Here is a 14,681-nt window from a genome sequence, read left to right on the forward strand (position 1 = left end):
TAAAAGAAACTCCACATTTTAGACAAACAGGGGCACTAGTGAGCCACTTAAAAGACACACCTATGTCTGACCTTTTTGTCAACACTTAACAGCCGAAAACTCTGATGTGTGTGCCAAATTTAAAGTTCAACTAAGCACGCAAAGAGCCTTAAACATGCCTGAAATTAAAGTAAAGTTTTACACGTTGCCATGGGAACAGCTTTTGAGATGTCAAAAATCCCTTCGCAATTTATCATCTACAATATCTCGGCATCATGTTGACCACTTCTGGTGTCAATCGCATTATTATTCTAGAAGGAGTATTTAAAGGTTCACAGCATGTAACTGTCAGCCTTAAATATGTGTAAAAATGAAAGTAAAGTTTGATGCATTGCCATGGGAACAGTGTTCGAGATATCAAAAATCCCTTCGCAATTGATCATCTACAATGTCTCGGCATCATGTTGACCACTTCTTGTGTCAATCGCATGAAAACCCTAGAAGGAGTATTTAAAAGTTAACTGTATGCAACTAAAAGGCTTAAATATGCCTTTAAAATGAAAGTAAAGTTTGACGCGTTGCCATATGAATAGCGTTTGAGATATCAAAAATCCCTTCGCAATTTATCCTCTACAATGTCTCGGCATCATGGTGACCACTTTTGGTGTCAATTGCATGAAAATCCTAGAAGGAGTATTTAAAAGAACATTGCATGGATCTTTCAAAAAAATCCAGCTTTGTGACTGACACACTTCTTGGCGCCTGCTGGTGGCGCTATACCCGGGAGTCACAATAGGCACATCAATGCGATCGGAATCTTCAGACAAACAAACAGCCCGCGTGTCATTACAATAAGACATTTTTTGCCTTAGATATTAGACACTTCCTGTTTCTCTGATTTCGCCACAACTTTGTTGCCATGCCATGGCAGAACCGTTCGAGATATCAAAAATCCCTTTGCAATTTAGCAAGTCCAATGTCTCGACATCATGATCACCACGTTTGGTGACATTCACATGAATCCTCTAGGAGGAGTATTTAAAAGTTCACCGCATGCATTTTTTAAACAATCCAAAATAGCCGACTTCCTGTTGGGCGGAGCTTAAATGTTAGAGGGCGAAAGTTGTTCGGGTCGATGAGATCTATAAGCGTACCAATTCTCGTACCTGTGCGTAAATTTTTTCCCGATCTGTGCATCAATGTTTTTTGTTGCATTACAGGGGGCGCTACAGAGCCTCCGTGCCACGCCCGTGTTCCAGCCTTTGGTTTTCTGCGATGACGGACGACTCTGATGTCTGTGCCAAATTTCAAGAGTTTTCGCGTATGTTAAGGCACCCAAAGTGCATGCCATGAGCTTAAATATGCCTGAAAATGAAAGTAAAGTTTGACGTGTTGCCATGGAAACAGCGTTCGAGATATCAAAAATCCCTTCGCAATTTATCATCTACGATGTCTCAGCATCATGTTGACCACTTTTGGTGTTAATCGCATGAAAATCCTAGGAGGAGTATTTAAAAGTTCACCACATGCAACTGTCAAAAATCCACCTTTTGTGACTGCCACACTTCCTGGTGCCTGCTGGTGGCGCTATACCCGAGACTCACAATAGGCACATCGATGCGATCGGAATCCTTGGCCGAACATACACACTGCGTTTTATTCCTATAAGACATTTTTTGCTTAAGATATTAGACACTTCCTGTTTCTCTGAATTCGCCATAAATTTGTCACCTCGCCATGGCAACACCGTTCGAGATATCAAAAATCCCTTGGCAATTTAGCAAGTCCAATGTCTCAGCATCATGTTCACCACGTTTGGTGTCAATCGTATGAATTCCCTAGGAGAAGTATTTAAAAGATCACCACGTTTGGTGACATTCACATGAATCCTCTAGGAGGAGTATTTAAAAGTTCACCGCATGCATTTTTTAAACAATCCAAAATAGCCGACTTCCTGTTGGGCGGAGCTTAAATGTTAGAGGGCGAAAGTTGTTCGGGTCGATGAGATCTATAAGCGTACCAATTCTCGTACCTGTGCGTAAATTTTTTCCCGATCTGTGCATCAATGTTTTTTGTTGCATTACAGGGGGCGCTACAGAGCCTCCGTGCCACGCCCGTGTTCCAGCCTTTGGTTTTCTGCGATGACGGACGACTCTGATGTCTGTGCCAAATTTCAAGAGTTTTTGCGTATGTTAAGGCACCCAAAGTGCATGCCAAGAGCTTAAATATGCCTGAAAATGAAAGTAAAGTTTGACGTGTTGCCATGGAAACAGCGTTCGAGATATCAAAAATCCCTTCGCAATTTATCATCTACGATGTCTCAGCATCATGTTGACCACTTTTGGTGTTAATCGCATGAAAATCCTAGGAGGAGTATTTAAAAGTTCACCACATGCAACTGTCAAAAATCCACCTTTTGTGACTGCCACACTTCCTGGTGCCTGCTGGTGGCGCTATACCCGAGACTCACAATAGGCACATCGATGCGATCGGAATCCTTGGCCGAACATACACACTGCGTTTTATTCCTATAAGACATTTTTTGCTTAAGATATTAGACACTTCCTGTTTCTCTGAATTCGCCATAAATTTGTCACCTCGCCATGGCAACACCGTTCGAGATATCAAAAATCCCTTGGCAATTTAGCAAGTCCAATGTCTCAGCATCATGTTCACCACGTTTGGTGTCAATCGTATGAATTCCCTAGGAGAAGTATTTAAAAGTTCATGACTGACACACTTTCTGGCCCCTGGTGGTGGCGCTATACCTGAGACTTACAATAGGCACATTGATGCGACCGGAATGTTCAGACTAACAAATGCCCCGCTTGGCATCACAATAAGACATTTTTTGCCTTAGATATTAGACACTTCCTGTTGCTCTGATTTCGCCACAACTTTGTCGCCATGCCATGGCAGAACCGTTCGAGATATCAAAAATCCCTTCGCAATTTAGCAAGTACAATATCTCGACATCATGATCACCACGTTTGGTGTCATTCGCATGAATCCCCTAGGAGGAGTATTTAAAAGTTCACCGCATGCAATTTTTAAACAATCCAAAATAGCAGACTTCCTGTTGGGCGGAGCTAAAATGTTAGAGGGCGAAAGTTGTTCGGGTTAATGAGATCTATAAGCATACCAATTCTCAAACATGTGCGTACATTTTTGCCCGATCTGTGCATCAATGTTTTTTGTTGTATTACAGGGGGCGCTACAGAGCCCCCGTGCCACACCCGTGTTCCAGCCTTTGGTTTTCTGCAATGACGGACGACTCTGACGTCTGTGCCAAATTTCAAGAGTTTTCGAGTATGTTAAGGCACCCAAAATGTCCAAAAGTGTTTAAAAAAATTAAAAAAAATAAAAAAAATATAGCTGCAAGCAGCGATGGCGGGCCCTCGCACGTATTTTTACCGCTACACGGTGCCTCCGAGAAAACGATGCACGGTGGGCAAGTGCATCAAGTGGGTAAATATCGGTGGACTATTTATGTTGTTACTGACCCAATTGGGGACTGTAGGTAAAAGAAACCTCACATTTTGGACAAACGGGGGCGCTAGTGAGCGACTTAAGAGGCACACCTATGTCTGACCTGTTTGTCAACACTTAACAGTTGACAACTCTGATGTGTGTGCCAAATTTGAAGTTAATCTAAGCATGCCAAGAGGCTTAAATATTCCTGAAATAATAGTAAACTTTGATGCGTTGCCATGGCAACAGCGTTCGAGATGTCAAAAATCCCTTCGCATTTTATCATCTCCAATGTCTCAGCATCATGTTGACCACGTTTGGTGTCAATCGCATGAATATCCTAGAAGGAGTATTGAAAAGTTCAATGCATGCAACTGAAGGGCTTAAATATGCCTTTAAAATGAAAGTAAAGTTTGACGCGTTGTCATGGGAACAACGTTCAAAATATCAAAAATCCCTTCGCAATTTATCATCTACTATGTCTTGGCATCATGTTGATTACTTTTGGTGTCAATCGCATAAACATTCTAGGAGGAGTATTTAAAAGAACATCACATGGAACTGTCAAAAAAATCAACCTTTGTGACTGCAACACTTCCTGGCGCCTGGTGGTGGCGCTATACCCGAGACTTACAATAGGCACATCGATGCGATCGGAATCTTCAGACGAACAAATACCCCGCGTGTCATCACTATAAGACATTTTTTGCCTTAGATATTAGACACTTTCTGTTTCTCTGATTTCGCCATGACTTTGCCGCTTCGCCATTGCAACACCGTTCGAGATATCAAAAATCCCTTCGCAATTTAGCAAGTCCAATGTCTTGACATCATGATCACCACGTTTAGTGTCATTTGCTTGAATCCCCTAGGAGGAGTATTCAAAAGTTCACCGCATGCATTTTTTAAACAATCCAAAATGGCAGACTTCCTGTTGGGCAGAGCTAAAATGTTAGAGGGCGAAAGTTGTTCGGGTCGATGAGATCTATATGTGTACCAACTTTCGTAAATGTGCGTACATGTTTGCCCGATCTGCGTACTACTGTTTGTTTTTGCATTACAGGGGGCGCTACAGAGCCCCCGTGCCACGCCCGTGTTCCAGCCTTTGTCTGTTCGCAATGACGGACGACTCTAACGTCTGTGCCAAATTTCAAGAGTTTTCGAGTATGTTAAGGCACCCAAAATGCCCAAAAGTGTTAAAAAAAATAAAAATAATTAAAAAAAATAAATAAAAAAAATAAATAAATATAGCTGCAAGCAGCGATGGCGGGCCCTCGCACGTTATTTTCCCGCTATACGATGCCTCTGAGAAAACGATGCATGGTGGGCAAGTGGATCAAGTGGGTAAATATCAGTGGGCTGTTAAATGTTGTTACTGACCCATTTAGGGACTGTAGGTAAAAAAAACACATTTTAGACAAACAGGGGTGCTAGTGAGCCACTTAATAGACACGCCTTTATCTGACCTTTTTGTGCACACTTAACAGCCAACAACTCTGATGTGTGTGCCAAGTTTTAGGTTAATCTAAGCACGCCAAGAGCCCTAAATATGCCTGAAATAAAAGTAAAATTTGCCGTGTTGCCATGGGAACAGCGTTGGAGATATCAAAAATTCCTTCGCAATTTATCATCTACAATGTCTCGGCATCATGTTGACCAATTTTGGTGTCAATCTCATAAAAATCCTAGAAGGAGTATTTAAAAGAACATTGGATGGAACTGTCAAAAAAATCCACCTTTGTGACTGACACACTTCCTGGCGCCTGGTGGTGGCGCTATACCCGAGACTCACAATAGGCACATCGATGCGTTCGGAATCTTCAGACGAACAAACGTCCTGCGTATTATTACAATAAGACATTTTTTGACTTAGATATTAGACACTTCCTGTTTCTCTGATTTCGCCATGACTTTGTCGCTTTGCCATGGCAGAACCGTTCGAGATATCAAAAATCCCTTCGCAATTTAGCAAGTACAATGTCTCGACATCATGTTCACCGCGTTTGGTGTCAATCGCATAAATCCCCTTGGAGGAGTATTTAAAAGTTCATCACATGCGTTTTTGAAACAATCAAAAATGGCCGACTTCCTGTTGGGCGGAGCTAATAGGTTTAAGGGCGAAAGTTGTTCGGGTTGATGAGTTCTATATGTGTACCAACTCTCGTACATGTGCGTACATTTTTGCCCGATCTGTGCCCCAATGTTTGTTTTTGAATTACAGGGGGCGCTACAGAGCTCCCTTGCCACGCCCGTGGTCCGGCCTTTGCCCGGACCTGATGGCCGACGACTCTGATATCTGTGCAAAATTTCAAGAGTTTTTGAGTATGTTAAGGCCCCCAAATTGCCCCGAAACGTAAAAAAAAAATAAAAAAAAAAATAATAATAATAAATATAGCTGCAAGCAGCGATGGCGGGCCCTCGCACGTTTTTTTAACGCTACACGGTGCCTCCGAGAAAACGATGCACGGTGGGCATGTGCATCAAGTGGGTAAATATCAGTGGACTATTTCATGTTGCTACTGATCCATTTAGGTACTGTAGGTAAAAGAAACCCCACATTTTAGACAAATGGGGGCGCTAGTGAGACACTAAATAGACATGCCTTTATCTGACGTTTTTGTCAACACTTAACAGCCGACAACTCTGATGTGTTTGCCAAATTTAAATTTAATCTAAGCACGCCAAGAGCCTTAAATATGCCTGAAATAAAAGTAAAGTTTGACGTGTTGCCATGGGAACAGCGTTCGAGATGTCAAAAATTCCTTCGCAATTTAGCATCTACAATGTCTCAGCATCATGTTGACCCCTTCTGGTGTCAATAACATTATTTACCTAGAAGGAGTATTTAAAAGAACATCGCATGCAACTGTAATGCTTAAATATGCCTTTAAAATGAAAGTAAAGTTTGACACGTTGCCATGGGAACAGCGTTCGAGATATCAAAAATCCCTTCGCAATTTATCATCTACAATGTCTCGTCATCATGTTGACCACTTTTGGTGTCAATTGCATGATTTTTCTAGAAGGAGTATTTAAAAGAACATTGCATGGAACTGTCAAAAAAATCCAGCTTTGTAACTGACACACTTTCTGCCGCCTGGTGGTGGCGCTATACCCGGGAGTCACAATAGGCGCATCGATGCGATCGGAATCTTCAGACGAACAAACACCCCGCATGGCATCACAATAAGATATTTTTTGCCATAGATATTAGACACTTCCTGTTTCTCTGATTTCGCCATGACTTTGCCGCTTCGCCATGGCAACACCGTTCGAGATATCAAAAATCCCTTCGCAATTTAGCAAGTCCAATGTCTTGACATCATGATCTCCACTTTTGGTGTCATTTGCATAAATCCCCTAGGAGGAGTATTCAAAAGTTCACCGCATGCATTTTTTAAACAATCCAAAATGGCGGACTTCCTGTTGGGCGGAGCTAAAATGTTAGAGGGCGAAAGTTGTTCGGGTCGATGAGATCTATATGCGTACCAACTTTCGTACATGTGCGTACATGCTTGCCCGATCTGTGCACCAATGTTTGTTTTTGCATTACAGGGGGCGCTACAGAGCCCCTGTGCCACGCCCGTGTTCCAGCCTTTGCATGAGCCTAGTGGTACGGGACTCTGACATGTGTGCCAAATTTCAAGAGTTTTCGCGTATGTTAAGGGACCCAAATTAGGTCAAGTGTTGAAAAAAAAAAAAATAATAAATAAAAAATATAGCTGCAAGCAGCGATGGCGGGCCCTCGCACGTATTTTTACCGCTAAACGGTGCCTCCGAGAAAACGATGCACGGTGGGCAAGTGCATCAAGTGGGTAAATATCGGTGGACTATTTATGTTGTTACTGACCCAATTGGGGACTGTAGGTAAAAGAAACCTCACATTTTGGACAAACGGGGGCGCTAGTGAGCGACTTAAGAGGCACACCTATGTCTGACCTGTTTGTCAACACTTAACAGTTGACAACTCTGATGTGTGTGCCAAATTTGAAGTTAATCTAAGCATGCCAAGAGGCTTAAATATTCCTGAAATAATAGTAAACTTTGATGCGTTGCCATGGCAACAGCGTTCGAGATGTCAAAAATCCCTTCGCATTTTATCATCTCCAATGTCTCAGCATCATGTTGACCACGTTTGGTGTCAATCGCATGAATATCCTAGAAGGAGTATTGAAAAGTTCAATGCATGCAACTGAAGGGCTTAAATATGCCTTTAAAATGAAAGTAAAGTTTGACGCGTTGTCATGGGAACAACGTTCGAAATATCAAAAATCCCTTCGCAATTTATCATCTACTATGTCTTGGCATCATGTTGATTACTTTTGGTGTCAATCGCATAAACATTCTAGGAGGAGTATTTAAAAGAACATCACATGGAACTGTCAAAAAAATCAACCTTTGTGACTGCAACACTTCCTGGCGCCTGGTGGTGGCGCTATACCCGAGACTTACAATAGGCACATCGATGCGATCGGAATCTTCAGACGAACAAATACCCCGCGTGTCATCACTATAAGACATTTTTTGCCTTAGATATTAGACACTTTCTGTTTCTCTGATTTCGCCATGACTTTGCCGCTTCGCCATTGCAACACCGTTCGAGATATCAAAAATCCCTTCGCAATTTAGCAAGTCCAATGTCTTGACATCATGATCACCACGTTTGGTGTCATTTGCTTGAATCCCCTAGGAGGAGTATTCAAAAGTTCACCGCATGCATTTTTTAAACAATCCAAAATGGCGGACTTCCTGTTGGGCGGAGCTAAAATGTTAGAGGGCGAAAGTTGTTCGGGTCGATGAGATCTATATGTGTACCAACTTTCGTAAATGTGCGTACATGTTTGCCCGATCTGCGTACTACTGTTTGTTTTTGCATTACAGGGGGCGCTACAGAGCCCCCGTGCCACGCCCGTGTTCCAGCCTTTGTCTGTTCGCAATGACGGACGACTCTAACGTCTGTGCCAAATTTCAAGAGTTTTCGAGTATGTTAAGGCACCCAAAATGCCCAAAAGTGTTAAAAAAAATAAAAATAATAAAAAAAAAAAAATAAAAAATATAGCTGCAAGCAGCGATGGCGGGCCCTCGCACGTATTTTTACCGCCACACTGTGCCTCTGAGAAAACGATGCACGGTGGGCAAGTGCATTAAGTGGGTAAATATCGGTGGACTATTTATGTTGCTACTGACCAATTTGGGTACTGTAGGTAAAAGAAACCCCACATTTAGACAAACGGGGGCGCTAGTGAGCCACTAAATAGACACACCTTTATCTGACCTTTTTGTCAACACTTAACAGCCGACAACTCTCATGTGTGTGCCAAATTTAAAGTTAATCTAAGCACGCCAAGAGGCTTAAATATGCCTGAAATTAAAGTAAAGTTTGAAGCGTTGCCATGGCAACAGTGTTCGAGATGTCAAAAATCCCTTCGCAATTTATCATCTACTATGTCTTGGCATCATGTTGACCACTTTTGGTGTCAATCGCATAAACATTCTAGGAGTATTTAAAAGAACATCACATGGAACTGTCAAAAAATCAACCTTTGTGACTGCAACACTTCCTGGCGCCTGGTGGTGGCGCTATACCCGAGACTCACAATAGGCACATCGATGCAATCAGAATCTTCAGACGAACAAACACCCCGCGTGTCATCACAATAAGACATTTTTTACCTTAGATATTAGACACCTCCTGTTTCTCTGATTTCGCCATGAATTTGTCGCCTCGCCATGGCAACACCGTTCGAGATATCAAAAATCCCTTCGCAATTTAGCAAGTACAATGTCTCGGCATCATGATCACCACGTTTGGTGTCAATCCCATGAATTCCCTAGAAGGAGTATTCAAAAGTTCACCGTATGCATTTTTGAAACCATCCAAAATGGCCGACTTCCTGTTAGGCGGAGCTAATAGGTTTGATTGTGAAAGTTGTTCGGGTCGATGGGATCTATATACGTACCAACTCTCGTACATGTGCGTACATGTTTGCCCGATTTGTGCACCAATAATTTTTTTGCATTATAGGGGGCGCTACAGAGCACTACTGCCACGCCCGTGTTCCAGCATTTGCCCGGTCCTAATGGCCAATGACTTTGAGGTCTGTGCCAAATTCCCGGTGTTTTCGAGCATGTCAAGGCACCCAAAGTGCATGCCAAGTGCTTAAATATGCCTGAAAATGAAAGGAAAATTTGACGTGTTGCCATGGGAGCAGCATTCAAGATATCAAAAATCCCTTCGCAATTTATTATCTACAATGCCTCAGCATCATGTTGACCACTTTTGGTGTCAATCGCATGAAAATCCTAGGAGGAGTATTTAAAAGAACATCGCATGGAACTGTCAAAAATCCACCTTTTGTGACTGCCACACTTCCTGGTGCCTGTTGGTGGCGCTATACCCGAAACTCACAATAGGCACATCGATGCGATCGGAATCCTTGGCCGAACATACACAATGCGTTTCATCCCAATAAGACATTTTTTGCTTTAGATATTAGACACTTCCTGTTTCTCTGAATTCGCCATAAATTTGTCGCCTCGCCATGGCAACACCGTTCAAGATATCAAAAATCCCTTCGCAATTTAGCATGTCCAATGTCTCAGCATCATGTTCACCACGTTTGGTGTCAATCGTATGAATTCCCTAGGAGAAGTATTTAAAAGTTCATGACTGACACACTTCCTGGCGCCTGGTGGTGGCGCTATACCCGGGAGTCACAATAGGCACATCGATGCGATCGGAATCTTCAGAAGAACAAACACACCGCATGGCATCACAATAAGACTTTTTTTGCCTTAGATATTACACACTTCCTGTTTTTCTGAATTCGCCATGACTTTGTCGCCTCGCCATGGCAGAACCGTTTAAGATATCAAAAATCCCTTCGCAATTTAGCAAGTCCAATGTCTTGACATCATGATCACCACGTTTGGTGTCAATCCCATGAATCCCCTAGAAGGAGTATTTAAAAGTTCACTGCATGCATTTTTTAAACAATCCAAAATGGCTGACTTCCTGTTGGGCGGAGCTAAAATGTTAGAGGGCGAAAGTTGTTCGGATCGATGAGATCTATATGCGTACCAACTCTCGTACATGTGCGTACATGTTTGCACGCTCTGTGCACCAATGTTTTTTCTTGCATTACAGGGGGCGCTACAGAGCCCCTGTGCCACGCCCGTGTTCCAGCCTTTGCCCGTTCGCAATGACGGACGACTCTGACGGCTGTGCCAAATTTCAAGAGTTTTCGAGTATGTTAAGGCACCCAAAATGCCCAAAAGTGTTAAAAAAAATAAAAATAAAAAAAATAATAATAAATTCGAGCAAAAACAATAGGGCTTCGCACCTTTCGGTGCAGGCCATTCTGGCCTGCTCCTCGGTGCTCGGGCCCTAATAAAAATAAAAAAATAATAAATTCGAGCAAAAACAATAGGGCTTCGCACCTTTCGGTGCAGGCCATTCTGGCCTGCTCCTCGGTGCTCGGGCCCTAATAATAATCCTAAGGAAAACAATAGGGCTTCGCACCTTTCGGTGCAGGCCATTCTGGCCTGCTCCTCGGTGCTCGGGCCCTAATAATAAAAATAATAATCCGAGCAAAAACAATAGGGCTTCGCACCTTTCGGTGCAGGCCATTCTGGCCTGCTCCTCGGTGCTCGGGCCCTAATAAATTCGAGCAAAAACAATAGGGCTTCGCACCTTTCGGTGCAGGCCATTCTGGCCTGGTCCTCGGTGCTCGGGCCCTAATAATAAATTCGAGCAAAAACAATAGGGCTTCGCACCTTTCGGTGCAGGCCATTCTGGCCTGCTCCTCGGTGCTCGGGCCCTAATAAACGGAGCAAAAACAATAGGGCTTTGCACCCACGGTGCAGGCCATTCTGGCCTGCTCCTCGGTGCTCGGGCCCTAATAATAATAATAATAAACCGAGCAAAAACAATAGGGTCCTCGCACCCCGGTGTGTGCTCGGGCCCTAATGAAAGATTAAAGCTGCAAGCAGCAATGACCGCCAGCCGATGGCCTTAGGAGAGCAGTAAACAGTGGGGAATATGCATTTAACTGGGTAAATATAGGAGAAACAGGGCAATGTTATTTTGCAACTGGAGGCGCAATAACTAAAACTGAATAGTGTACATAAATGCTTTCAGTCCTAGAGTCTTATTAAACATTAATTAGATTAGCTGGTGGCGCTATGACCATAAGTGACTTTTGGCATGTGGATGTGTTCAGTCCAGGAATCTTATCAATCATGTGAAGTTTGGGACAAATCTGACATTGCATAATCATTGTAACTTCCTGTTGCCAGCAGGAGGCGCTATGACCATAACTGACTATTGGCATGTAAATGTGTTCAGTCCAGGACTCTGTAAGACAATTTCCTGAATAAAGATAGCACCTCCCCAAAGGACACTGCATGGGGGCAAAGTGAGTGCCCGGGAAAGCCACTCTCCACGATTCACAGTGGACTTCCCACTGAGACACATTTGGGTTTCAAAGACACACCTTTAGGATGTCATACATTTGTATTCTTTTCTCTCAAAGCAAACTGTATATGAAATGCTACATGCACAAAGAATCTAAAATCTGTATCTTATTTGTTTTTCATTGAAATATCTCATTGCAAGTGGTTACAATGGTCACACTCATATAAAAACAGAATTCAATGTTAAAGTATAAGTAAAACTTCCTCTAATGTTGATAGACACCTCATATCCTAAACATAAACCAATCATCCACTGTATGCAAACTAAGGACAGCCCTGAGTTTTACAACAACCAATCAGTACCAAATTCCCATATGCTTTGGGTCTCTGGATATTTAAGGGAATGATGTAAAATAGTTCGGCGGGACTTTCTATATCTAGAAATTCTATATCTTTCTATATCTAGAATAAAATAAAAAGAAATGTTTCTTTTTATTTTATTTTGAGGAATCTGTAACCAGATCTTCATTCTTACCAGGTATGCAATGGTTTTTCTTTTTATTCATTCTTATTTTAATTGGATTGTAATTTGGCTTCTGAATTATGTTTTACCTACCTGGTTAATAAATTGTTATGCTTTGCATTCATTCTAATTTGCTCTGTATTATTGACTCTTCTAAGTTACTATAAAGAATGATTAATCCTCTGTTTAGGCAGGGAAGATTAGCATCACATGCTAATATTGGTGAACCTCTATTATAACAGGGAAGCCTCTGTTACTACAGGGAAGAATTGGTTATCCTCTGTTTAGGCAGGGAAGATTAGCACTACAGGTTAATATTGGTTATCCTCTGCTATAGTAGGGAAGTTTTGGTTATCCTCTGTTCAGGCAGGGAAGATTAGCATCACATGCTAATATGTGTTATTCTCTGCTATAGTAGGGAAGAATTGGTTATCCTCTGTTCAGGCAGGGAAGATTAGCACTACGGGCCCTATTTTAACGATCTGAAACGCAAGTTCGAAGCGCAAAGCGCAAGTGACTTTGTGGGCGGATCTTGGGCGCTGTTGCTATTTTCCCGGCGGGAGAAATAAGTCTTGCGCCGGGCGCAAATCAATAAGGGGTTGGTCTGAAGTAGGTTCATTATTCATAGGTGTGGTTTGGGCGTAACGTCAAATAAACCAATCAGAACGCTATCCAACATTCCCTTTAAATGCAAGGGCGCAAGTTCCATGGCGGGTTGCTATTATTAAGACGGATTTGACAGGCGCACGCCAGGAGCGGTTCACAGCCGAGGAGACCCACGTTCTTATAAGAGCAGTCAAAGACAGAGAAGTTGTTTTGTTTGGGGATGGGAGAAACCCGCCCAAATCAGCGTCGGTTAAACAGGCGTGAGAGGAAATAGCCGCAATTGTCTCATCAGCTGCGCCAAGCACTACAATGATGTCAGGAGACGGGGGGATCCCAAGCTTGCCAGCATAAATCGGGCACGCCGGGCACACAGGAGGACATCGCTGCGTCCACCCTCACCGCTGAAAGGGTTTGGGGGCTTTGAAATCGGACACAAGAAACGCAAGCAAGGTCCAACCCCAAAGTACACTTACAAATCAAGTTCACATACATGAAGGTTTCTTATGAAAACATTTTAATTATTATTTAGATAAAATAAACGTAATACAGCCACACAACAAACTTATGAAAATATTTTAATCGTTATTTGCATGATAATTGTTTAACGCTGCCACACAAAATAAATAAAAACTATCACCACAATGCTCACCACAATGATTTCCCTTATCTCATGTATTAATATTTTTTATTGTAACAATTTATGATTTAATGATTTCCATTATCTTATATTTTTTATTGTAACAATTTATGATTTGCAAAAATAACTGTTGCATCTGTGTAGATTAGATAAGCAATGCGCGTTCTGCACGCTATACATTATGGTCAAGCATGCGCCCTTAAAATAGCATAATGAACCACGCGCAACGCGCCACTGACTTTAGACTAGTTTTTTTTGTTTAGTAGCGCAATTGTTTTTTGAAACTGCAAAATAGCATAAGAGATGGTTTGCGCCGGAGCACGCCTCCTTTTTTGCGCTGAACCGCCCAGGGAGCGCAAGTTCATTCCCTAGTTTGCCGACGTGCGTCTGTGGAGGGAAAAACCCGCTGTGCGCCGGTGCAAAATACGAAATGATATATGCGTCACTGACAAAGTCAATTGCGCTGGGTGCAAGATAGGGCCCTACATGTTAAAATGTGTTACCTCTGTTATAACAGGGAAGGATTTGTGTATGTGACTGTAGGGGCTACACATTAGTAATCAAATGAATGAATTCAATGTAAACATGAGTAAATAGAATGATGAAACGTTTATCCAAATTTTGAGCGTGGCATAGTTGGAGACTAAGTATTTCTCGATCTGGTTAGGTACTGGGATTTTCACGCAAAACCATTTCTAGGGTTTACAAAGAATGGTGTGAAAAGGGAAAAACATCCAGTATGCAGCAGTCCTATGGGCAAAAATGCCTTGTTGATGATAGAGGTCAGAGGAGAATGGGCCGACTGATTCAACTTTGACTGAAATAACCACTCGTTACAACCAAGGAATGCAGCAAAGCATTTGTGAAGCCACAACACGCACAACCTTGAGGCGGATGGGCTACAACAGCAGAAGACCCCACCGGGTACCACTCATCTACATTTCAAATAGGAAAAAGAGGCTATAATTTGCACAAGCTTACCAAAATTGGACAGTTGAAGACTGGAAAAATGTTGCCTGGTCTGATGAGTCTCGATTTCTGTTGAGACAT

General features: G+C 42.4%; 1 protein-coding gene across 7 annotated transcripts in view; it reads left to right on the plus strand.

Annotated features, from left to right (window-relative positions):
* Window positions 1-14,681, plus strand: part of LOC129417554 (molybdenum cofactor biosynthesis protein 1) — a 187,259-nt gene that overhangs the window by 158,350 nt on the left and 14,228 nt on the right. Inside the window, exon 11 of one of the 7 annotated variants that reach the window (XM_073864849.1) lies at window positions 11,749-12,029. The exons of the other annotated variants lie outside the window; for them this stretch is intronic. The gene's annotated coding sequence lies outside the window, so the exon portion shown is untranslated. Of the gene's footprint in view, window positions 1-11,748; window positions 12,030-14,681 lie in introns of those variants that run through there. 7 annotated transcript variants of the gene reach the window in all.

Source organism: Misgurnus anguillicaudatus, unplaced genomic scaffold (assembly GCF_027580225.2).
Source record: "Misgurnus anguillicaudatus unplaced genomic scaffold, ASM2758022v2 HiC_scaffold_28, whole genome shotgun sequence".
Classification (NCBI taxonomy): Eukaryota; Metazoa; Chordata; class Actinopteri; order Cypriniformes; family Cobitidae; genus Misgurnus; species Misgurnus anguillicaudatus.